Raw genomic sequence first — 23,994 nt, 5'->3', positions numbered from 1 at the left:
GCAATAGTTTGTCCCAGTGTTCCACTGCCATCACAGCTGAATGTCTTGTGCCTTGTTCCTAATCTAGTGAATTCTTACAGATGTGCTTGTCTCTGCTCGACAGTTGCATCCTACAGAAGTTGAATAATAAGAGTGATAGTAATGAATAAGCACCTCATAACTGTTTGCATGATATCTGCATCCAATGAGGCAGCATTCCAAGTGACACAGGTGTTGATATCAAATTGAGAACAGCTCAGTCTCTCTTGGCAATAATAAAAAAGCTGCCAGTCTTCCTGCTTCACCAACACCTACTGTCACCTCCAGCAAACCATAGGTTTCCTTTGCTTTTACTTTGGTTTACAAACAAACAAACAAAGATAGAAGACACCAGCCTTTACTGGTCTTGCCTTGTGTGACACCTATAAAAGCAGGATGACCTACACGTACCCCACAGCGCAACTTCCAATTTTATCTGGGGCTTAAGTTGTCCTTTATTATTTCCTGAGTTTGTCCAGAGCAGGCTTTAAAGCACCTCCAGAGGAGCTCCCTTCTCACAGAGCACCTTGTAGACAGCACATGGTGCTCTGCTCACCAGCGTCCACCTGCAGAGCAAATCAGCACGGAGGGCACTTTGCCTTGCAGGCCATTCCTCCCTCCTATAAGGTAGCAGCTTTGCCCGAAGAAGGTGCAGGGAGCACAGACACGTGTCATGGTACTATCTTCAGTTTCCTAGTGTGTGTGTGTGTGGTTTTTTGGAACCAACTCAACATATGTGAGGGAGAGTTTAACCAGAAAAGGAAATATAAGCAAAGTGGTTGCATCCTTTTGCAATCAACTATTTTCAAGGCTGGCCATCATGTGCTTAACGAGAAGACTTTTTCCAGTTACCAATGAATAGTTTTATTTTATGTAATTGCAACCATTTCAGTATGGCAATTAAGATAGAATGTTACCTTTGGGATGGGATCAATTAAAGGTTTGAAAATTGAATTTGGGATCATGATTAGTTTCTCTTACATTGCTTCAGTATTCTAAAATATATAATTGTATGATGCAACCCTTTTTTCATACATATAGTAAATATAACCTTTCAGGGTTTCTTTTTAAGCAGAAACAGATTTTTAGAGGCGTACCAGTAACTAAAACCATAGCATAATGGGGGGGGAAAGGGTTTCCCTATTTGATTAGAGGAGATTTTAAACTTCTAGTACATGAAAATGTTGAATTTAGTGTAATTGGTTGTCGGATTTCTTCAGAATTGAAATCATTATGCCCTGGCCACATTCCAAGACATCTTTTCTTTATTTTATTCTCTTTTTTTTTTTTCTTCTTTTTTTTTTTAAGATACAATTCAAAACAGTGTGGAACATGTTATAATGTTGTAGTTGGTCATGTAATGTCACTGAAGCTGACTTCTGAATATAGACAAAGGACTTCATGTACTGGAGTGCTCCACCGGTGGAAAATTGATAGCAGCATGAGATATACTATTACAGGCTTTTTGTTCTACCTCCAAATTTGTGCTGACTAAAGTGCTTTTGTGCCTGCACAGGAAAAGAAATCTGTCTAGAAGAGGCTGGAAGCTTAAAACAAATGCGGCATGGAGGGCATAGATTCTTAAGCAGAGCTGTGTGAATTCAGCTGGAGCTCACTAAATAACAACCAAAGTGCTTTATTTTTGTCAATTACTATTTCCTGAAAGGACATGAATCACAGGGAAAATGATCAAGCAGCAAAGAATAAAATTCTCTCCAAGACCAAAAAAAGTGAAATGAAATAGAAGAATTAAGCAGTGTTTCCTAACTCTTGTCAGGCCAGCTTGGAGTTATTGCCAGGTTTGTACACACCACAATCTATTCAAGCATTACTGAGAGATAGGAACCAGAGATGCAGTTTGAATGCAAATTAAGCATGCACTTTCTTCCAAAGCAGCTTGAAAAAGTCAGCGTGACCATGGATATACGCCCCCTTCCTCCACCCTCCTTCCTAACATAAATAAATCAGCCAAACAGCACCATCACCACTGCCCCCACACCCAAACCAGAGAGAAAAGGCCAAAATAAACATTGTTAATCGTGAACAATTCACCTAACCTCACAGTGGTACTGTTGGAGTGTCTCAGGGACAAGACAGTGCATAGCAAATGCCTTTTGCTAGCGCACGTGTTTTGGGTGGGTGACTTTGCAGATCCCTGGACGGTGGAATCGCCCTTGGAGAACCATGATGGCCATGATCCTTCATTCACTCCGAATAGTGCCTTTTCAGAATTTGGGGACCAGGATTTGGGGCCCTTCTCTATTCCCATCTCAAGCCAGCACAGGCAGGCAGCCCCGAGGAGCTCGCCCTTCCTTGCAAGACCAGCTGCAGGACTGCAATGCCTCTGCCTTTAGTGTTCTGCCTTGCATAGCGTTTTCTTCTCTTCCTGGCCCTCTCCAATGTCACACACTCGTTTTCCTTCCCATTTCAAATTAGATGTCTTCCGTCTCCATTCATTTCCCCATTCGCCCAGGGCATTGCGCACTCTGTGTCCCTGTACAGTACACAACCCCAGCTCTGCCTTAACAAGCAAATCTCTCTTTTCTTGAACACAAGGCTGGGTTCTCACTCTGACCTAGCAGGGTTTTGCTTTGAATTTTCATGTGAATCGCAAGGTGCAAGGTCAGCTAGCTACAGACAAGGTCACTTCCATTCACGGCAGCGACGGTGGGAGTGAGTAACCTCCTAACCATCCGCAGCGCTCGGTCATATTTATCTACAGTTTTATTGGAGAATTCTTTCACCTCCACCCAGATAAATCGAGCTGACATCCTGAGGGGTAACTAAATGGCAGTTACAAAACAAATGGACCAATAGTCTATTTAGCCTAGTCAGTGTGATCAGAATATATCCTTCAAAATAAAATACTACTGGATAGGGTATGGGATCCCTCCAGATGGCCAAGTGGATAGCTTTCTAAGGTCAGCATGAATATTTAAACAGCATTTTTTACAGTGCAAGCATTAAAGGCACAAAGTTGGAGTTGCTCGTGGTATCCATGGAACCCAGATCACAAGCAAGGATACCCCTTTACTAAAGAAAGGCAGAACAGCCAGGCTTATGTGATTATTGAAGTATATTTGAAATACAGTTATTTATTTATTTATTCGGTTTAATCGTGTAGGTTTTTCAGCTATGAGGTTTCTCCTTGGTTGATTTGTGCTAGCTAACAGCAGCACCAGAGACCTGCCACATTTGGAATAGGTGCTGGGAAGACATCAATGGTAGCAAACTGTTAAAATCAGTGATTACTGATGATTACAGTGGGTGCAAGAACAGCAGTACCTTCCGGAGTGGCTGCAGTAGGCTGTGCAATATGTTTTGCAGACTCCTCCACCACCACCACATTTAGCTGACCCTACTTAGCAGAGACGTGCAGTACCCAGGGGCATCATCAGTGCAGATATCGTGTATAACAAGGCATTTCCCAGGGTGTTTCATACCATGCGAGGGTTTATACTCACTCCTTCCCCAGAAAGAAGCATGTGCAGAAGTAGTACTGAAATTAGGAGCCAAGTAAGAGCATATTTATTCCCTGAACTTTGTACCCAGGTCATTATACTTTTCTTTCCCAAACAAGCAGCATTTTTCACTTAGATGAGCTTCATTTCTTTCCTGCCAGGATGTTACTTTCTGCATCCCCTGGGATCTTGACCCTGTGTCCCCACTCTCAACAACACTCTCACCAGCAAGTACATACTTGCTATCACCCAAAGAAGCCCCTTCTGAAAATAATCCTGCTTCCATTAATTCCTCTCTTGAAAGAAAAACACAACAAAAAATGAGTTAATGCTATTATGAATACTCACACACCCATCCTAAAATTATACAGCCATGGCTTACCATCTCTGGGATGAAAGCTCAAAGGGTTCAGAGACTGTTCCTAACAAGTCTGTGAAAGGCCACTAGTTAAGGAAAACTGCTCTCCATGAGCTTAAGTTCCCTGTGCATGGATCTGCACCTCCAATGGAGGTCATCCAAGTAAGAAAACACTGAAATCCATTTTCCAGCTCTCTGCAAGACCTGAATTCAAGCTGGATTACTACATAAATACACAGCCTCATTCTAAAGACCCCCAAATGCAAGTCTGGTTTTTGTTGTTCTTAACCTATAGTTTGTAATGAGACCATGCTCACATCTCAGCCCTGGCATTCAAAGGCTTTGAGGTGTTCTGAGTCCTGGTCAAAATTTTTGCGGCGCAAGCTACAAATCAGCAGCGCCCTGGTTACTACGTATCACCTTGTTGATAAGACATCACTAAGGGAGCCAAGCGATTTGAACAATGCAACTTCAACTTTCTTAAAAAATGAGTGACTAGAATGAGATAAGGGGGAGCTGTAAGCCCAGGTTTTCTCAGCACATTAGCACTATTTACAAAAAAAGAAAAAAGTTTATTATCTAAACAATTATTGTTACAATCTACATGTTTTTTCTTTGATCTTTCGAATATCTCTTTATGCAATAGACCTCTGGTGATTGTTTCTTTCTTTTTTTTTCCCCCATCTGCCTTGCTGAGATTAAAATCCACAAAATGTGCATTTTTTTCAGTAAACATAGTGTTTTCTATACTGTGAGATTTATTCCAGATCCTAATGCCCAGAGTTACTGCAAGATAGCCAGGAAAGCAATCTCTTGCTTCCTTGCTTGCTTTCCTGCCTTCCCTATCATGCTATCTGTAGCAAACACTTGACAAATACAGGGAATTTAAAGGTTGCGGGTTTTTTAAGCCAATCTCAGCTACTTTTAAAAAACAGCAAGCCTATAGAAAGTCCTATGTAACATCTCCTGTTTTCTCCCCTTGCTGGCTTGTGCTGTCATTTGTCAACTTTCCTGTCAATGATCAGGAGAATTAAGTTTCATTCACAGTTTAATTTTTGTGGCCTTGTTGCTCAGCTTACAGCACTGGCCAGAGCTCTGCTTGAGCTGTGCTGTGCGTGTGTACCTGGATGTAAAGCCGCATGCATAGCTCGGTCATCATCATCTCAGAAACAGCCTCCAGCATTTGGCACTCTGGGGGTACACAACTGCCTCCTTGTTTCGGGATGATGGAGACGATGAGGCAGGGGATTGCACCAGTTTTGTTCTGGCCTGTGTCAGCAGCATGACACCACGCCAGCTCAGCCCAGGACATCTGCTTGTCCCGGGGATGGAGGGCACACGGTGCCTGCTCACTCCCAGGCACAGAGACCCCAGCTCAGGAAAAGACTTTCTTCCTCCTCTTAGAGACCCTGCTATTACTTGTATAAACCCTTACTCCTTCGCCAACAAGAAAAGAAGCCAGCAGGATTTGCTTTCAAAGCTCCATCCTTTCTCTGATCCCACACTGCCCAGCTGCAGTCCCAGGACATTTCCTTTGGCTGGGGGCTAGGCAAACAGTTTTCTCCTCAACTGACAGACATCCCTTTGCTTCCTGAGCCAGCCTTGGGTGCTACTCTGTGATTGGGAACATCTCTCCTGTTCCAGGCACCAGTGAGCTACATCTGGGTTAGATTTAAATCTTCCTCTTGGCCAAAATCTTTCCTGACTCAGTTATTTGAAATAACTATTTCCGTCCCAGACTCCTGCCCACCTTCCCCTCCTGTCCGTGACAGAAAATAAAAATAGAATCAGCACTAAAACATATTCTCTAAAAGTTGTCAGAGGGGGAATTACACATCTGAGTCAATAAATATGATTACTCATGGGAATTGCTCCTTTGAAACCAAACCAGCAAGAGGAAGGGCCTCAATTCTTCTGCCTGGTGCTCAGCCGACAAGTACCTAAGTCGAGCCCATCAGTGATCCCCTTCACAGTCTGTGGCAAAAAACAGGCCCATAAAGTAAGGTAAATTACAATCAAGATGTGCATATTTCTCTCCACTGGCTAGAAAGGGATATTACTATGATGGTACTCCTCATGTAGGTGTCTTACCTACTTTTAGGTAGGATGACTGAACCCAAGCCACAAGCCTTGCAGCTAAGGCCCAGCATGTGGTACCAGGTTTGAATTAGCTATACTAAACCTACTGAAACATGCTTTCTGAACCAGTTGCTACTGCAGGCTTTGTTCTCTCATGTAGGGTGGTACCACAAGTCCAAGATCAATACTGACATGAAACAAAGTTGTGTTAAGTTTCTACAACAGTGGCGTGTCTGGCCTAGCTTCGTTGCAGCTAGCAACATTACAGCCAGAAGTGTGGTGGCAAGTCTTGTGTTCCAAGCAGGAAAAATGGAGAGGTGATGAAATGAGTATTCGCCTGAGGCTCTGGAAAACTGGAGACAGATGATGGTGCATCATATTAGGCAGGCGCTTGCTGATGAGCAAGAGCACGCATAGATGGATACTAGCAGCAGGGACACTTGCTTCCTTTCATATTGCAGGACTAGCCAGTTGGAATCATTATACACCAGAGCCCCTATAAAAATAACATGCGGAAAATGTTTTGGAGCGGCTACTTTTAACAAGCTGGAGGGAGCGGTTGCCTTCCTGCAAATCAGGCACCTCCTGACCTTTTTCTTAATGGGAGCTGAAATCAAAGACCCTTTATGCTGCTGAAACTCTTAAACTGGGAAGCCGTTCCAGCAAGCAAGAAGTCCTGAGGCACTTCTCCTTGTCCCTTATATGTTCTTTCTAGCCTTTGGCTACTCATGGAAAGAAATGCCTTTCTACTTAAACATAGTTTGACTAATTAATCTATTCCATCTGTTCCTTCCTCCCAAAATGTAACCATGACACAGAAGTTTCCGAAACAGATTTGGTTCTCATATTGATAAACAGGTCACAGAATGATGGGAGTGCAGGGAAAGGGATAAAGGGAAATGCTGAGATTTTAGCTTTTATTTCATCCTGACCAGCTTCTGATGCTTTCATGCAGACGGCTGATTTATACAGTATGCTGCATACGTGAGGGCAGTCAACAAACACATCTGATATCATTCATGCAACTAGATCAGAAAAGCTAATCACTGTTTGCAGAAAGGCCTCAGAAAGTGCAAATTTTTTTTAATGGGGTTTTGTACAAATTTCAGTGGAATGAAGCCATTCTTTCAGATATTTCAGGTGACTTGTGATTTTCCTCTTGAAACAACATGCTGGAATCTGCTTGTCACCAACAGAGACTAGTAAATAGGGGTATAGTCTGGTCATTTTCTTAAAATGTTAAAAAATGCCCAATGGGTTAATTTTTAAAAGTTCAAAGTGCACCTGAGCTGCTTTGCTCACAGTCACCAGTTCAGAGCTGCTGCATAGCTGAATGCAGCACTGTGTTGCCATGTGCAAGTTTGCTTCTAATAAGTTAGCCCTGCTATTGTAGATCAAATGCCCTTTATCTGAACTGACAGCAGGTAACTGATCAAATATTACTGAGTTTGCCTTTAAATTTTAACCTGCAAGTGTTACTCTGCATCCTGTCGGATTTTATGTTTCGTGACATAGTATGCCAGAGCCAGGCAATGCGGCGCAGCATAATGCAACATGACAGCTAAATTCAAAGGAAAGGACAGTTCTCCTGCAACAATTAACCACTCTCGATACTCCAAGTGGCTACAGAAATCCAGCACCTTGTGCTTACTGCAGCCACCAAGGTGCCCCATAGCAGGCATGTCAACTGCAGAAATGCCCATCTTTTTTTGAACACACAGAGCCAGACTGCTGGTGTAGGTTTCCTGAACTTTGTTGGGTTTCCAACAAAGTTGTGGGATAAGACAACTTTGGATGTGAGGGTTTTTTTCTTTTTTTAATGTTCTGCTTAGTTTCTCTTTGTATGATAGAGTTTTGTCCACATTACTGCTCCATTGCAAAAGTATAATATTGATTATTTCCAAAGTTGAAGGGAACACAGGAAAAAAATATATTCTCTGGTGAGATAACTGTGCTCAGTCCAGACTGTATGTAATTTGGATAACCTTGACAACTAACACAATAAACAGTGCCATGTTTTTAAGTGAGGATGAGCTAGCATGTTAAAATCTCTCTGCCAAATCTAATACAAGCGCCAAGCCTTCCAGGTGTTTCATTGTGTTATCACACAGAACTAACATAATTTTTTCTTTCAGTTCTGAAGAGGTGGTCCAAAATGTTTAAACTACAGTAGTTGCAACATGTCAAAGAGGGAATTTATTATCTCAGCCCCAATAGGTCTTAATAAGCCTTACACAACTGTTTAGGCATTTATTCTATTAACGGCTGTTCATTCCAGTGGCTTCACCTGAATATTCATGATCTTACTATTCCCAGTGCTTCAGTGTAGCAGCTGTTTGAAATCCACAGCAAATGTTCAAGAGAGTTCCACAAATATAAACACCCTCACAGCTGAATGTTTGGGGCCTGTGCATCGCAGAGGAGAGACATGAAACATTTATGTGGAGTGATTTTTGGAGGACGGCATTTACAAAGCTTAAATAGTCCTCGCACATTTGGGAGCACTTCAGTGTGATTGGGACATTACCATGGAGGACAAAGAGTGTGGAAGAGCCTACATCCCACAAAGATGTTATGCTCGCCTCTGTGCAATAATTCAGCGTAACGGAGGATTCCTGCTAAATTCCAGATTCAGAATCAAACCTAGGCAACTGTAATTGATGGTGGGCTTGGGTTTTTTTTCTTGCCTCGTTGACATGGGTTTGAATGAGGATGGAAATGGCATGCATAGAAGGGAGGTACAAGACAGTATAAAGAAGCAATGTGCTCACTTAAACTAGTTAAATTAAACACAGAAGGAAACAGGTCATTATACAATAAATCCTAAAAATGTTGAAATCACTCTTGCTCATGTAGGAAGTGAGTGTCTAACTCAGGACTCTACTTATGTAAACCATTTTTCTCATATTAAGTAGAAAACCGGTTCTGATGGAGTCTAAACAGATAAGACACTTTAATTAGCAGGCACATGGACGACATAAAGAATTCAAGCTCTCTCAGAGGAGTGGGGATGGGAAGTAAGCGCTCTACCTGTCGTTCCATCTGTTCTGCTGCTGTCCGTGTTGCTGGCATCTAGAAGTTGTCACTGGCTCAGGATTATTGGTGGTCCTTGCTAAAATTAATGGATGGATTTAGCCCACTGCTCAGAGAACATGTGCTCTCCTGCAGGAAAATTCTTTGAGGGCACAAGAGGATGATTTGGTCTGAGAAGATGGAGCAGAGGTGCAAGCAGTGGGATCAGAGTTTACAACTGCTGCTGTCTGCCTTAAGGACTTGGAGGGAGACGGAGGAGTAGTGTGGGGTCGAGGGCACTGTCCTGGCACTTGCAAGATCAAGGTTTCTCCCTATTTTATAGATTTCTGCAATTGTGAGATCTCTGATGCTGGGGGTGGTTTTCACATAGAAACCAACAAATGGGGCAGAAAACAGGAGAGCAGGACTGTTTCCTAACACTGACTTGAAAACTCCCTTTTCAGTCCAAGATGTGGGTCAGCATTTTCTTTCCCTGCTTCTCAAATTGAGATCCACATGTGAACAGATGCACTTCCAATGGAAGAGGAGGAACAGAAAAAATAGAAACTGGGAAGACAACAGCCAAAATTGTTTCCCATTCTCTGAACCGTTCAAATAGGAAATTTTCGAGTGACTCTGGCCATTTTTCACTGGACTTCTTTTAATACATTGACAGATTTAACATAACAGTAACATTAAATTACAGTTAATTAAAAAGCTAAAATATCGTCAAATTACAATTAAATGTTAGCCTAGATGTTAGAAATATATACATACACGTACATGTCGTATACACAAAGATACTAGTAATAGGATTAAAACCAGTTAAGATCTTCTGTAAACTATTTGAAAATGACCATATCTAGCTTTTGTACAATTCAGAGAAAAGGAATGTCCTTTCAGAGGCTATGCGACCACACTCATCTCACAAAAAATAGAGTTCTAGTGTTTAAAGGAAACCTTACAACAGCCACGGAATTTTCAGTAATATACTGGGGAAGGCATTGTTCATATACAGACCTGATCTCTGTGAACAGTAACGGTTCCAGGCTAATAATGAAATAATCCATTTTTACTAGATGAAAGAAGGGGGATCAGAAAAGTAACTCGATCTGTGGGTTATAATGGTGCCAAAAGCTTATAATGGAAAATATCTGAAGAATCCGAGACTCTCTTTGAGAGATATGAATGATTTCTTTTTTCTTGCGAAAAGTGTATGAAGAACTTGAGAAGAAGTGCCTGAGTGAATTTTATGAGAAAAAGCTCTGTTTGGGGGAGAAAGAGGCAGTGTCGGGTTGCAGCCCAAACACAGCCCAGCCTTACGTAACAGGAGGCACAGCTGAAAGATGCTCCAACGCCTGCGCTTGATGCACTTGCACTTTGACTTTTTTTTTTCTTTCTCCTTCTCCTCTCATTTTTTGTTGTCCCAAAACCAAAGTTTATAAATCAGCAGGGAAAAGTCCCTGTATCCAATTTTCCATCGATTAACACGCTCCAAAAATAATACTGTAATGATCTTGCAGCAGGTAAAAAAATAATCATGTAAAATCACTAAAATCAATGGAACACTTGCTGTTTATTTCAATACGGTCAGGGTTTTGCCATTCCTGCCCAAATACTTTGATTGGGCAGTCACATTTCATAGAGAAACGTCACCGGAGTGCAATGCTCAGCTTAGCTCACTTGTGCAAGCAATCCTCATCAGACAACCAGCCCAAACAGCACCTCAGGAGCTTCTCAGCTAAGAAAGGCTTGCTTGAGTGACCCCTCCGTTTCTGGAAGTTTTTAAACTGCAGTTCTCATGGTTGCTGTCTTGCAGCACTTGTCCTTGACTTCTCCACACACAAGTTCAGAATGAATCAATGCAGAAAAAAGAGAGATTAAAATATTGTTATGTTTAGGTCCTCAAAATGTAGGCACGTAAAAGACAGTGCAAACAGGATTGGCCCAACTCTGACGGTGCAGTTACCCAAATGTGCCTCTCGTGCACATCAGGGTCATAGAAGAGATTGTGTGGTTCAGAAAGAGTCCAGGGGACAGCAGCATTGATCTATCCAGAACTAATGCTCTTGTACAGTAATATTGAAGTTTTTTACAAAGGTTATCCCCATTTTGCAGTTGGGGAAGATGAGGCACCAACGGGCAAAAATTGCCCACAGTTACGCAGCAGAGCTGTACTCACCCAGTCCATAGCACAGTGTGCTCTCAGCAGGGCTGTGCTGTCCACCTGAATGAGGCAGAAACAGGAATGAGATGGAAAAATCAGTTGGGTTTAGGGCAGATATAATGAACCTCTTGGCCATTCCCTCCATTTAAATCCTTTATTTTCTACAGTTTCATCCTTTGTGTTGCAAGCACTGGTATATCATCTAACTCCCACTCAGTCATCTCGGGCATGCATGTACTGGTTACTAGGAAGTAAATAATAAAATTGGGGGTATTTCTCTGGCACAATAATTTAAAGTGTACTACAAAATTTAGCCTTTCTCTCTCTCTTTCTCTGTCTCGTACAGATATAAAACCTCTCTGCTTTGTAAGTGTGTGTGTGAGTGCATGTGTAATGCAGATAAATCATTGGATTTCAATGACTACTGGGCTGAGATTGAAATAAGAAATAGCTTGTTGATTACTAAGGCGATTAAAAGGATCATCTTATTGATTCCCACCCAGCCAGGCACAGACCTCAGTAATGAACATCGACTGGTTTAATAAGGGAAAAGGCAAGATTTACTGGACGCATGTGCTTTTCATTAGAGTGAGCTGAAAGGAAATAAAAAATGCTGACCTACCCAGTCATGGGCCACCGTGCCTCTTACTCTTACTCTTAGGAGTGCAGCTAGTACAGGAAAGTGGGTAATAGAAAGCAGTATGTGACTGCACAGGGGCAAGGACTAATGAAATTACTGAAACTAAAGTAACAGAAATGAAATTACTTTCTTCCATCTTTCCCTCTTTTTGTACTGATTTCCATTCCCCTTACCTAGAGCACAGGAATTTGGATGTCCATTAAAAATGAAAGCTGACTGTATTTTCAAATCAGAGGCAAGGTCTCCTTCCCTCATAGATCTATTGGGAGATATGAGATGACTATAGGTAGCTCATATATCTAGGTTGATACTAGGAGCAAATGATTCTCTAAAAGATAAGCTTGAGGTTAAAAAGGCATCAGTATGGATGTTTGTGTTATACAGGAGTCCAGACATTGGTTCTATTTGTTCTTGTAGCGATCAATGGCTTTGTGAATGTCTCCTTCAGAAAGACTTTCATTTCTCAGTCTGAATAGGGTATAACTGCAGAGACTTGGTACAGGTGATGGGCAAGTTGTTATTCTTAACCATCAGCAGCAGTAGCTGATTTTACAAGAATACATGTAACCGTATTTTCACATGTGTAAGTCATACCTCAGATAATTTATACCCTTGTCAGAGGACTCATACTTGAACGTAACTCCTTAGGTAACATACATCTCACCTACACCAATGTGTAACCTCCTCAGAATCTGAGGCAGGGAGGTCAGTAGAGCATAGGAACCAGTCTGTGCAGGAAAGACCTTGTTTCTGGAAGAGAGGAAGCAGGTTGCTGAGGATTAGAGATGATGTGGGCTGCTAAGGGAGACAAGACTTTTAAATAAACATCCCTTCACATCACCCTCTGATTCACAGAGCCCACAGTGCTGCTGAATCACAGGGATTTCTACAAATAATCAAATACCTTGCATATCATATATATGAAACATGATGGTCTTACATGGTAGCCCCAAAGAGAGTATTCTTTTCTAAAACAGCACAATGTGTGTTTTCTTTGCCTGCTTACACAGTGAATGATGAGGAAATGATGAAATTTAGTATTTTTTTTTTCTGCATGAGAAGTGTAGGTTTCCTGAAGCATTTGAAACCAGAGGGACCAAAGTCTGCTTAGATTGCAAAGTCTGAAAATTCAAAGTACCTCCACTAACCCTAATGGTGTTACACAAGATCTGTCACCATGTCACATTTTAAGAAAAGGAAGGACAGACCTTGTTAGCAAATAAATTTTCCTTTAACTCGAGGAACGTGTACAATATTCATAGATACATCCATCTGTGCCCTCTGGGAGGGGCTCCCTGTCACTGCATCTTTTTGACATTGACAGGAACTTGGTTGATCTTATTTCAGTGCCAATGGTCCTGTTAATGCCTATGGGATGGTACCAAGGCCACGTCATTAATGTGATGCCCCTCCCTTCCCATGCTTCCCGCTGGAGTAGTTTTCCCTGCTCGGTCTTCTTGTCTTGTGCACCTTGTAAGCTCTGCTATTGCCTCCAGGGAGCACAGGCAGTCTCAGACTGGTTTAGGTTACCTGACTTGGTGGCCCAGCAATCAGCAGTCCTTTAGGAGTGGGGTGCAAAGCATTTCTTTCTCTGATTTTCTCAGAGCCTTTGGGTAACGGCTGGGCAGGATTTGGGAAAATCAGACTCCTAAAGAACCAAGATGCTGATAAGCAGTATCCTGCCTCCGGGCAGATGCTCCCAGCTCCCAGGAACTGCTGAGCTCCAAATTCAGCAAGAACTGGTGACACTGACATAACATTCAGGTGAGAGAGGCCACCGCTGAGGGCATGAAATATGCCTCATAAGTGATATCGGGAGTTGAGAGCCCTTGCCCTAGCAGGGATGTGTCTCTCAGGCCATCCTGGTGCCTGGCCTGGAGCCAGCCCTGCCAAGTGCCATTCAAACCCAAAAGCATCTGGTCCCAGTGCCATAACCTGCAGCTCTGAAGCCGGCACCCCCAAGCACGGTTTCCCTCCCAGTTCGACTGTGTTCCCACTTCTGCCCAAGACAGATTGATGGCTGGTTTGGATAAATGGCTGTAGCACAGGATCGACCAGTGACACGAAAATTTGTTTCGGGAGCTATGAAACACTGCTTGCGCAGATAGCCCCTGTGGCTCTAATACAAAACAACTCAAAATGCTATGAAGCCCCTTGTGAGCACCTTTCTTTCTGCTTATAAGTGCCCTACTTAAATCAGGCTCGAAATGGTCAAGTCAGAAATGAAATGCAGCTGAAGGGCTCCAGAAACACTAAGAAAGGATTTTGACCCAGAAGAAATGGCTGAGCTTCCAGTCACACCAACCATCTGTCTGGTACCACAAGCCAAAACCTACCAGATCCCTGCCAAAAGGGACAGGGGTCTTTCACCTTGAGTCCTACCACCTTCATCCCTTTCCCAGAAACCAAAGATGGCATTTCCAGTCCTGGATACAAACTAGCGATTTAAGAAATGTTGGATATTATGCTGTAGACTGGAAAAGAAACCACATCATCCAGGCAGACTTTTTTCCCAGAGCTGATTTCCCTCCTCTGCCTGCTTCCACCCAAGAGGTACCGGCAGTCAGAGCTTCCCCTTCCAAAGCTGGCGTTGCCAACTTCCAGCTGAGGTCAGACTTAAGGTTTGTTCCTCCTGCCAGAGGATTTTGGGCATGTATTACATTTCTTGGATGCTGGAAATGCAAAGGAGTTTCTTGTGGAGGCTGTTTCTCAGTGTGATCGCTTGCTATAATGTGTGGGCACAAAGGGGTGTCCAAACCTCTCCTTAGCCAAATATTTCCCTGCATTTTAAGATTTGCATGGGTGGGTTTTGTACTTAAGCAGCCTTTAATGTATTCAAAAAAAGGTTTGGTTGGTGGCTTACATAATAGTGTTGAATCTGACCCAGACGTGTTGTCACAGCACTGCTGTCAGATAGATAGTGAGCTGTCAGATGGAAATATTCACTAGTAATCTAGGTTATTGGGCCCCTTCCTTCAAAAGTGCACCCAGCAGAAAAGCGTTAGTGTTAGGAGCTGGAATTACAAGGTTCTGCAATGACATTAAATCTTCTCAAATCACTGCCTGATAAAAGGAAAAATTTCAGGTGAACTACATTCTATTTCAGGACCAGCTTCCAGCTGATTTGTTTTTTCACTGTTCTCCTCAGACCAGATCATGGTTAGAGGTCATAACTTCACCTATAGGTCAAAAATTTCCAGGTATTTTCTAGAAATATGCCCAAGTAGGAAGTAAAAGGATTCAAGGACTTAGGTTGCCTGCAGTCGCCTTTAACAACACATAGAGCACTACACCATCAGCTACCATCATTACATACTGATCTCTAATTAAAACCTTAAATATCAGAGACCATATAAAGTGTTGACCTTTTCCACTGAGAAAAGACTAATTGTTCTTTGTTGCTAAAGGTACATGAGGTATCTTTAAAGATGTAATCTTGCTCATTCCAGGATGCTTTTTTAGAAAGGTTCTGCTAAAGCCATTGATAGCAGAAATGATTAGCTATAAAAAACATTTTATATCATGTAATAGCATTTGCGTATATTCGAAAACATTTTACAGCATATTTCTTAGCTATCAAAGCTTAAATTTTTATTATGCATGATCTCCCTTTTTAAATCAATTCGGGTATCAGAGACCAAAAATACTAAGATTGTCTTGGAGAGTATTATTTCTCAGTCAAAGAATGTAATGACTTTTTGTGGATAAATCTTGCCACTTGCCATGTAGTCTTTATTCCGTATCGCAGTGATCCTACAGTGTTGTGACTGCTTGATACAATGTATCACATAATATATCTGCTATCAGTATTCTCATTACAGAGGGAGAGACAAGTGTGATTGGAAAGTAAGTGCAGAACTGGTCAGATCAAAGTAAAAGGGAAAACGGTGAGAAGTAAAAAAAGATTATGTGGAAAACCCATACTATCAGGTCCACAGGTTCAAGTGACACAGGTAGGAAAACAGTTAATTTCTCCTCAACCCAAAGACAACAGGCTTTTGATCAGAGAAGGCAGAGGTTAGAAAAGGAAGTTAGTTTATTAGGAAGACAAGGCATCTGCAGAAGATATCAATCTGAACCAAAAAAATGTGTTGTTATCCTTGGCTGGAGCAATCTCTCCAGTCTCAGTTCCCTGGGGCACGGGCTGCGGTCAGCAGTCCCGAGTTGTTCCGGCTGCATTTAATGTTCTTTTTGCCAACTTCAAGGAGCTCCTATCTTGTGCAGGGAGGCATGGAGCTCTTTTCCCTTACACACATCACAAACACTGACCATTTTGAACAATTTAGCTAAACTAAAACTCTTCATCTGAAGCTTCATCTGCAGGGATGGCTTGGACAATTCCACCAAGGACGGAGAAAGGGTTCTAAGCTTCCCACCAGCAGTGTGTTGTAAAGACTCCGGGGCATCCCTGATAGCCATCACTTCTGTTTTGCATTTGTACATATACATCTGTCTGAGCTTTGTTTCAGTTTGGTACTACTTCTATTGATGATATATGGGGAATCTAACTCCACCTATAACAATGTGCTTGATTGCTTGATTGTGCTTTGTGTTGGTTTTGCTCGCACCCAACTGAGTTCATAGGAATTAAACATATGCTCTAACATCTTCTTTTGCACGGAAGGAATAAAAGAAACTTTTCCTGAGCCATCCAACAACGTCTTCTCTCTTTGCTGTGTTTTCCTGGTTGTCTTCAGCCTGGGTACCACCAAAACTCATCTTGGTGACCCAGCTATACAATTTGACTTACAGGACGGAGAAAGATGAGACACTAGCTGAAGTTGCCCCAGATCACATCACTTAGTTCATTTTTACTCAGCACCTCACTGTCATGAAACCTGCTTTGAAGTAGTCCAGGTAATATGAGCTGATACTACTCCTCACTTAGTAAATTCCAATTCATTCTTTAGATTAAATGCTGCAGGGCAGAACTGATTACAAATGGTTGAGGCTACTTGCATCAGATAATTGACTGGGAACTGAACAGTCTCTCCTAGGACTCATCTTCCCTGGGCAGTGGTTTGTTCTGTCATGAAAAGAAACATTTGCTGAAGCCCACTTTCAGTGCCAGGATATGGAAAAAGCCATATCCCAGTGTGGGACAGGTCTCCTGCCCTGGGATGGGAAATGGGCAACGTCTGAGCACAGAAGCTCCTCGTTGAAGATAGAGCAGGCTGGAGTACCTGCCATCAGCTGCAATGCTATTAATGGTACAGGGACCACAGCTGTGAATAAGCAGGCTAGTGTGCATTCACTATTTCTGCCACTTTACCAAAGAGGAAAAAAAAAAAAAAAAAAAAGGAAAGAAAGAAAGAGAGAGGCTATAAATCCCTTAAACTGGGGAAGATAAATCTGTGTGAAAAGTCATGAGGAACCTGACAGGAAAGAGTTACTTTATGCCATTTTGCAGCGAGGAAAAACAGTCTTAGGTTTTCTATTGTCTGCAGGTTTTTCTGAGAACAGAAGGTTGGGCACAAGGTGAACTGTCAGGAGGAAAAATCGAGGGAATCATAGAGAAGATAGGCCTTGTACATAATTGATCTGACAGAGTGCTGCCCACTCCATCATTGTGGCTGAAATATGCTTGGCCTCCTGCGCAATAATGCATGCGAGTTTAGCAGCGCAAGACTTGGTCTATTAGGGAGTTTGTTTAATCAGGAATGCTCCCGTCCCTGCCAGCACCAAACATCGCTTGCAAAACACGAAATCTGCTCTCTGACTGGAAGAGGAAATTCTGCTGTGCTAAACAATTTCAGCAGCAGACATAAAAGCAGAAAGTGACTTTGAGTAAAATTTGGGGCTATTGGAAGCAAGAGCAACATCTCTACTGCCTTCAACAAGGCTAGCACCATGCTTTGTTCCCTGAAGAATGCCCTCACTGTTTCTCCCTACCAGATTTTTTTTTCCTTTTTTGATTCTTTCAGTGGAAGACATTATCATCTTATTGAATTGTCTCACAACTGACCCACCAATATGGAAAATAAGAAGCTCTGTGGTCTTTTATATTTAGTTGTAGGTACCTTCCATAGAAGGGGCAAAAGATCTCTGAGGATTGGGGATTTCAAACCTGGAGTGTTATTACAGTCACTAAATATCATGGCTTTGCTACTGCAAGACGAAGAGGCAAAGCTTTAAAGATGAAGATATACCACACTTTGTATAAGTTCTCATAAAAGCTGGCAACTGTGTTTTGAAGACTCTGGGTGGTCCAAGCCTTCAGACCTTTTCAAGAAGCCTCTGTCCTGCCTTGGTCTGCACAAAACTTTGACAAGTGGGCAAATCTTGCGAAGTGTTATCCTGCGAGGTGCTAAGAGCTCCCGGACCCCGAGGGGGTCAGAGGGACTCAGCTGCCCACCGGCTCAGGCTGCACAGGAGACACGGATCCCACTGGCTGTTCTCAAAAATATAGCGCTAAAAAGCTATGGAGGGACCACGCTATTTTCCTCTGCACTATGGCCTATGCCACCTTCTGCTAGGGCAACTGAGCGAGTGCTACATGTTATCATTTACAGTGGATAAAGCAAGCCAGAAATACAGCAATATTGTAGCAGGGTTACCACAAGCAATTTTCTAAAAAACTGTGCTAACATCACCAGAAATTTTATTTAAATCCGTACTAGTTCCAGCTAAAAATCCATCATCATTATGAAAATGACTAGTATCAGACCCCCAAATAATCTTTTCAGAAATGATCCTTCCTGATGTTTAAACCGATTGTGATTTATTTTACCTCTTAGATTTTCCCTCTGGCTAATGTTGGTCAGAGCTGCAATCACCAACTCTGAACTCGATACTTTTGCCTAAAAACATTTGACAAAAAAGGGGTTAACAATTTCCATGCAGGGTAAAGCTATAAGGAATTAGTGCTTCGGAGTGTAGAACATTCACTTTTACAGTAGGTGGTGTTCTTGTTACACTTTCATACATGCCAGGCTAATTAACTGTCTTAAAGACCACATCATTAAATTATTTCCCCTGCTTAAAACACTGCAATGTTTAATGTACCCCAGCAATTCAATTATGTTTAAAACAATATCCTAAGGATGAACTACTATGAGGTGGCATTTAAAGGAAGTTTCATGCTTTCCCTCAAACGCAGGTAAAACAGAAGGGCAAAAATAGAATTTGAAATCCAAAATAGCTGTTAGAACAAAAAAAATCTTCTGCAAAAACTTGTAAATGAAGCTAGTTATTGTAGTCTGGATGATTGATTTTGCCTTTACTCTCTTTCATAAAAGTTCATTCAAAGACTTTAAAGAGTTTTATTTTTCCCTCAGTACTTGTTAAAATTTGCCCATTCCATCTTATGATATATTCCTATGGGGTTTGTTGCTTTACCTTTTTTTCCCTGTTGCAGTTTCTCTTGTTTTAAGAAAAAAAAAATGAGATGTTTAATTAAGTATAACATCTTGGAAGCAGGGGGGTGAGGTCATCTCAATGGTTTATTTCAGACATCATGTTAGGGAGTAAATATGCAGAGGTCTGTTACACACCAAATCAAAACACCTCACGTTAATTTATCAGAAGAAAAGCGGGCTGCATTCTGGCTCTGCAGCATCATTTCCTCCACACCAGCATCATTTCCAGGTACCAGCAATGCATCTCTGCATGGCAGAATGAGTGCAAGGCTAGCAAAGAGCTCTGCACAAAGGACATCGCAGTCACTCAAGTCTTGCTCCTTGTCAGCAGGAGCTGCAGAGGATGTCCTCTGTGTGCTGCGGATGAGGAAGCACGCTGCTTTGCTGCCAAGGGTAAAAGCAGCTTCAACAGAAGCTTGTGTCATCCTGGATCTACAGGAAAAAAAAAAAAAGGGGGGGGTAAAAGGGACCAGAAGAGTATTTTGGAGGACACCTGAGTCCAAAAACATACTGCCAGCCTCTCCTCTACCATCTTTGTGTGGTGTTTAAGAAATACTGATTCCTGATGTCAGGGAACCAAGCTTCTCTTAAAAGCCTCATTGATATTGGTGTAAAAAGCTATGTTCTGTGACAGGTCTTTTACACAAACTAATCAAATTATTATTTGAAAAAAACACTAGGCACCCTTCAGGTCAACAGAGTTTACACCTAGGGCCAGGGTAGGACTCAGCTAAAATGCAAGTCATCAGCCCAGTAATTTGATGGAGTCATCTTCATCTCCTTTCTTTTCAACAGGAATGCCAGTCACCTGAATAGCTTTGGTACCACTCTGTATGTGGGAGATGCTGCTTCCTGCCCCAAACCATTGTGCCAAGCCTATGAGAGTAAAAGTGATCTCATAGACAAAGCCTGCTGAAGCCTAACTCAGGTAGCAAACCACAACAAGGATGTGTGAGGACCATACCCACACAGAAAAGCCACAACTCGGAGTGAAAGCAGGATTCTGTGCAATATGGCAAAAAAATAGCCTGTTGCTAAAGAAACATGTTAGCACACAGAAGAGGATCGTTATTACTCAACATTCTTTTGGAGAACAAGACAGGATAGTTCTTTCAGCTGAGGCAGGGGGAGCGACTGCTCATGATGGCATTCAAGGACCGTACAGCTTCTGCCTCTTACAGCTGACCAAAGCTGCAGCTATCATTTGACTGAAATGCTTGTATTCAGCGTGACATGACAGTTGCCCTTTTGAATGAGTGAGAAAATCTAGGTCAAGTGATCATAAGTAGTTTCTACTTGCTGCCGTGTAATCAATCATGTAACAGAAAATGCGATCAGCATCTGGCTGTACAACCCCACTTTCCTGGGTGATGCCATCTTGTGGGTTCACGTGTCTGTGTCATGTAATGGAGAGGGGCTCTGCTGTGGTCGTGTGGTGGACACTTCAGGTGACATAAGGTGGGAAGATCACTTGCACTCATGAAGAACGGCACCTGTAAGCAAGCTGGTGCCACCAAACAATTCATCTGCCACTTCTCAAACTTGATGATCTTTCCTGGTGGGCTGAATCCAGCCCTTAGGGGGTAAACTGACTATTCCTAACTTGAGAGAAATGAAAGGGAACTGCAGTGTCTAGAGGAGCCTATGAGTTTAGGATTTGAGCGTGGAAGCGTCAAGTTGTTCCTAATGCAAGTGACAATATACTGTTGTGCCTATAACCCCACCAGTGAGAAAACCTTTTCAGATTTTAAAGGTCTAAAATTAGAATGTGTTTAGTGCAGGGTTTTGGTTGATTCCAGCTATAAAGAATTCCCTCACCATGAGGGAAGAGCGTATGCACGGGCAACTTCTATCAAGCAGTGGCTGCAAATCCCACAGGGACTTGCTTGTATAGCCAACATTATCAGAGGGAGCTGCTTCTTCAGCAGCTTGTTGATGGGTGAAGTGTTCTCCTTACACAGCTCTGTAAGGAGGTCCACAATCCAAATGGATACTGACACCGGGATACTGCTTAAATACTTTCAGACTGCACGTCCCCATACTTTCAGAGAAGCTGACCAGAAGAGGAGCCCTGTCCTTCTTCTCCCAGTCCCAGCTGCCCACCTGCTCCCATTTCACCGTCACTCCCTCTCACAGGCATTCAGTGAACCCAGCCAAGGAAATGGCCTGTCTGAAAACCAGGCATTTTTTTTTAAAACCAGGTCAATTTTCACTGAGATCAGTTTTCTTGATCTCTCACTGCATGGTCAGAGAAACACCTGTGCTGACACAGGGGGAGGGAGCACAAACAACCATCTGGAGAGCACAGGGGGACAGGAAACCCATTTTGGTTGCAGAACAGGCTTCTGCCAGCTTAACTAGGCATGGAGTGGTGGCGTTAATCAAGACCTTGAAACAAGCCTCAAGGCAAACATAGCATGGCATCCAAGGTATTAACCACAGGATGAAATACATTGCTGACCATATGATGACCTAGAAGTCCTTAAAACATATACATCTACTGGAGATACCTACAATGCTAGGTTAAGGATGTCATCAATTATATAGGGAGCTGAAGGTAAAATTCTGATTATGCAATGGTTTGAAATAAGTAGGTCTTAGGTATGTTAATTCACAATAACAAAGTCAGAACATAAATACATATCGGGAACATCAGTAGGTACCTGTGTGGTTTCTAAAACACATACAGCATAATCATTTTGTACCCTGCTTAAACTGTGCAAAAGGTTTGTGATTAGGTCTTGTCCTGATGAATTCTGCAGTGAAGTACAGATACACGTAACCATCACCACTACACTTAAAGCCTAGGCACACACATGCTATGTATTGCATTGCCTAGTCTTGCATTTACTTTCTCCTTCTGAATTATTCTTTACAACTTTAAATGTGTTTACTATATTTATTTTCCATATATGTCACTATTATTTATTTAGCATTTTATTCCAATTATATGCCACCGTATACTTAGACAAACTTTTTTTCTTTTTTTTACCTTCAGTTTCTGGATAAGTTTTACAAACAAATTGCAAATGTCAAGATCATTTCCTTTCTCAACAGTTCCCTAAACACGAACCAGCTCAACAAGTCATATGTAACAAAACACACAGCATGAACTTGAAGCATAGGACTGCATATAACAATCTTTTTTTTTTTCTAATGCAGTTATGCTTATTTGATGCATTGATTGACCCTTGAAGCAGTCAATAAAATACTTCATGTAGTAAAATAAACCCCGACAGTAATATTTTTCATTCAATACTTCTCCATTTCTTTGCTGAAGACTCCATTCATTAGAAAAGTGGAGATGATGATTTTTATATATGTTTAAATGGTATCTCAAGATCTCAGGTTCTGGTTTGCTCTTGACCTATAGATTTGGGCCCTGAGTGAGTTTCCATAATATGGGTATTACTTGGAATAACTTGTACACTGTTTTAGGAAAGAGTTTGTCACATTGATTTTAAACCCTCGTTTTTATAACTTAGATGAACATCCAAAATGAGATTTTTTAGAGCTTTGAGAACGAGTCTCTTAAAAAGGCTGCTATGAAACACCTTTAAATAAGAGCAAAGCCCACTGAATTCTGAAAAATTATAGCCTGTATGGGAAGGCTAGCTTAGTAGATTAGGCTCTGCCTGTCCCCACATATCCACCAGACTAAGAACATTCTGCAAATAGAGGGCCTCACAGCAGCAAATTTTTGATAAAAAAAAAATCCTGCAGCTAGCGAACATAACCATGATTCACCCAATTTGATGAACTTTGGCTTGCATGCTTCTGCTGTTGCCCACTTAAAATCTGCACACCAGCTCCTGAGAAACACTGCTCTGAACCAAACTTATCCATAAAGGGCAATGGAAAAAAGTCCACCGATCTGTGTGGGTATCACCCCTGAATGTCCTTTTCTATCAGGACTAGCACCACCATTAGGAGGAGCTGAGGACACAGTATCCCACAAGGCCAAAAGCTGTGTTACAAAAGCCTGGTGTGAAAAAGATTAACTGTGCTTTATTTGAGTTGTACATTTATTTCAAGTATACAAACACACTGGATTGTTCAGTGCAGAAAATAGGCTTGCTGGGATTAGAAAATGGGCATTAAAACCAACATATAGAGTGTTTGTGCCTAATTAAACAAGTGTCTTAGTTTCATTTCTGGCTTGAACCTGTAACAGAAGGTTACAATAGTTTCACAACGCTAATTTTATTTTAGATGCATATGAAAGAGATGTAAGAAGGTGCTAGAACACCCCCATTCCTAATTTGCAGTTATAATTATTGTGTAATAAACATAGTTCTGCAAAGAAGTCTTTGAGTGACAGAGCTCGAAACCAGAATTTTTCTTCTTTATACACATTAAAGGTGTTCGTAGAGACGGAGCAAGGATCCCACACTGACCTCATCAATCATCTCTACCTCACACCTGCCAGAAAGACACCCGTGCTGCAAGGGGCTTGTCCTCTGCAGGATCCATTTAGACTTTGGCTTCTCCTCTGTCACTTCCAGATAGGACCAGAATTACAGCTTTGAAATGAGCAGAGGCACGAATCTCCTTAGAGCCCCGAGTCATTTCTTGCTCTTCTCTAAGCAACCATCAGCTGGGGAAAATTCATCACTAATAACCTGTACCAACTTTCCTCTGGAATCAGCAAGGTAAAAGGCCACGTATCCCATCAAAAGTGCACCAGATTTTTAACAGCACTTGGAATTTTCAGCAGTATATATACATAGCTAAATTCAAATTAAGACGGTAACTGCTCTAGATGGGTATTTTACTGATTTTACTGACTGGTAAACTCATATATGGAGTAAATAATAGACTTAATCCGAAAGCAAGCCCTGAAATTTTGTTTTCTGCCATCTTTTGTTTCTGTGAGCCCCCACTTCCCTACCACATGCTGC

The 23,994-nt window shown here is 41.9% G+C and overlaps 2 long non-coding RNA genes across 2 annotated transcripts in view; one reads left to right on the top strand and one right to left on the bottom strand.

The window, feature by feature from the left end:
- Positions 1–23,994, top strand: part of LOC308071266 — an 89,005-nt gene that overhangs the window by 41,711 nt on the left and 23,300 nt on the right. The gene's annotated exons all lie outside the window — the stretch shown is intronic.
- On the bottom strand, positions 1,278–22,682 carry LOC308071264. Its single transcript, XR_013931029.1, has 2 exons — positions 19,650–22,682; positions 1,278–19,618 (listed from the first exon to the last, which is right to left on the bottom strand). It is a non-coding gene; the product is annotated as an uncharacterized lncRNA (long non-coding RNA).

This window comes from Falco punctatus (assembly GCF_963210335.1).
Source record: "Falco punctatus genome assembly, chromosome: 11".
Classification (NCBI taxonomy): domain Eukaryota; kingdom Metazoa; phylum Chordata; class Aves; order Falconiformes; family Falconidae; genus Falco; species Falco punctatus.
This window is presented reverse-complemented; position numbering and strand designations above follow the sequence as displayed.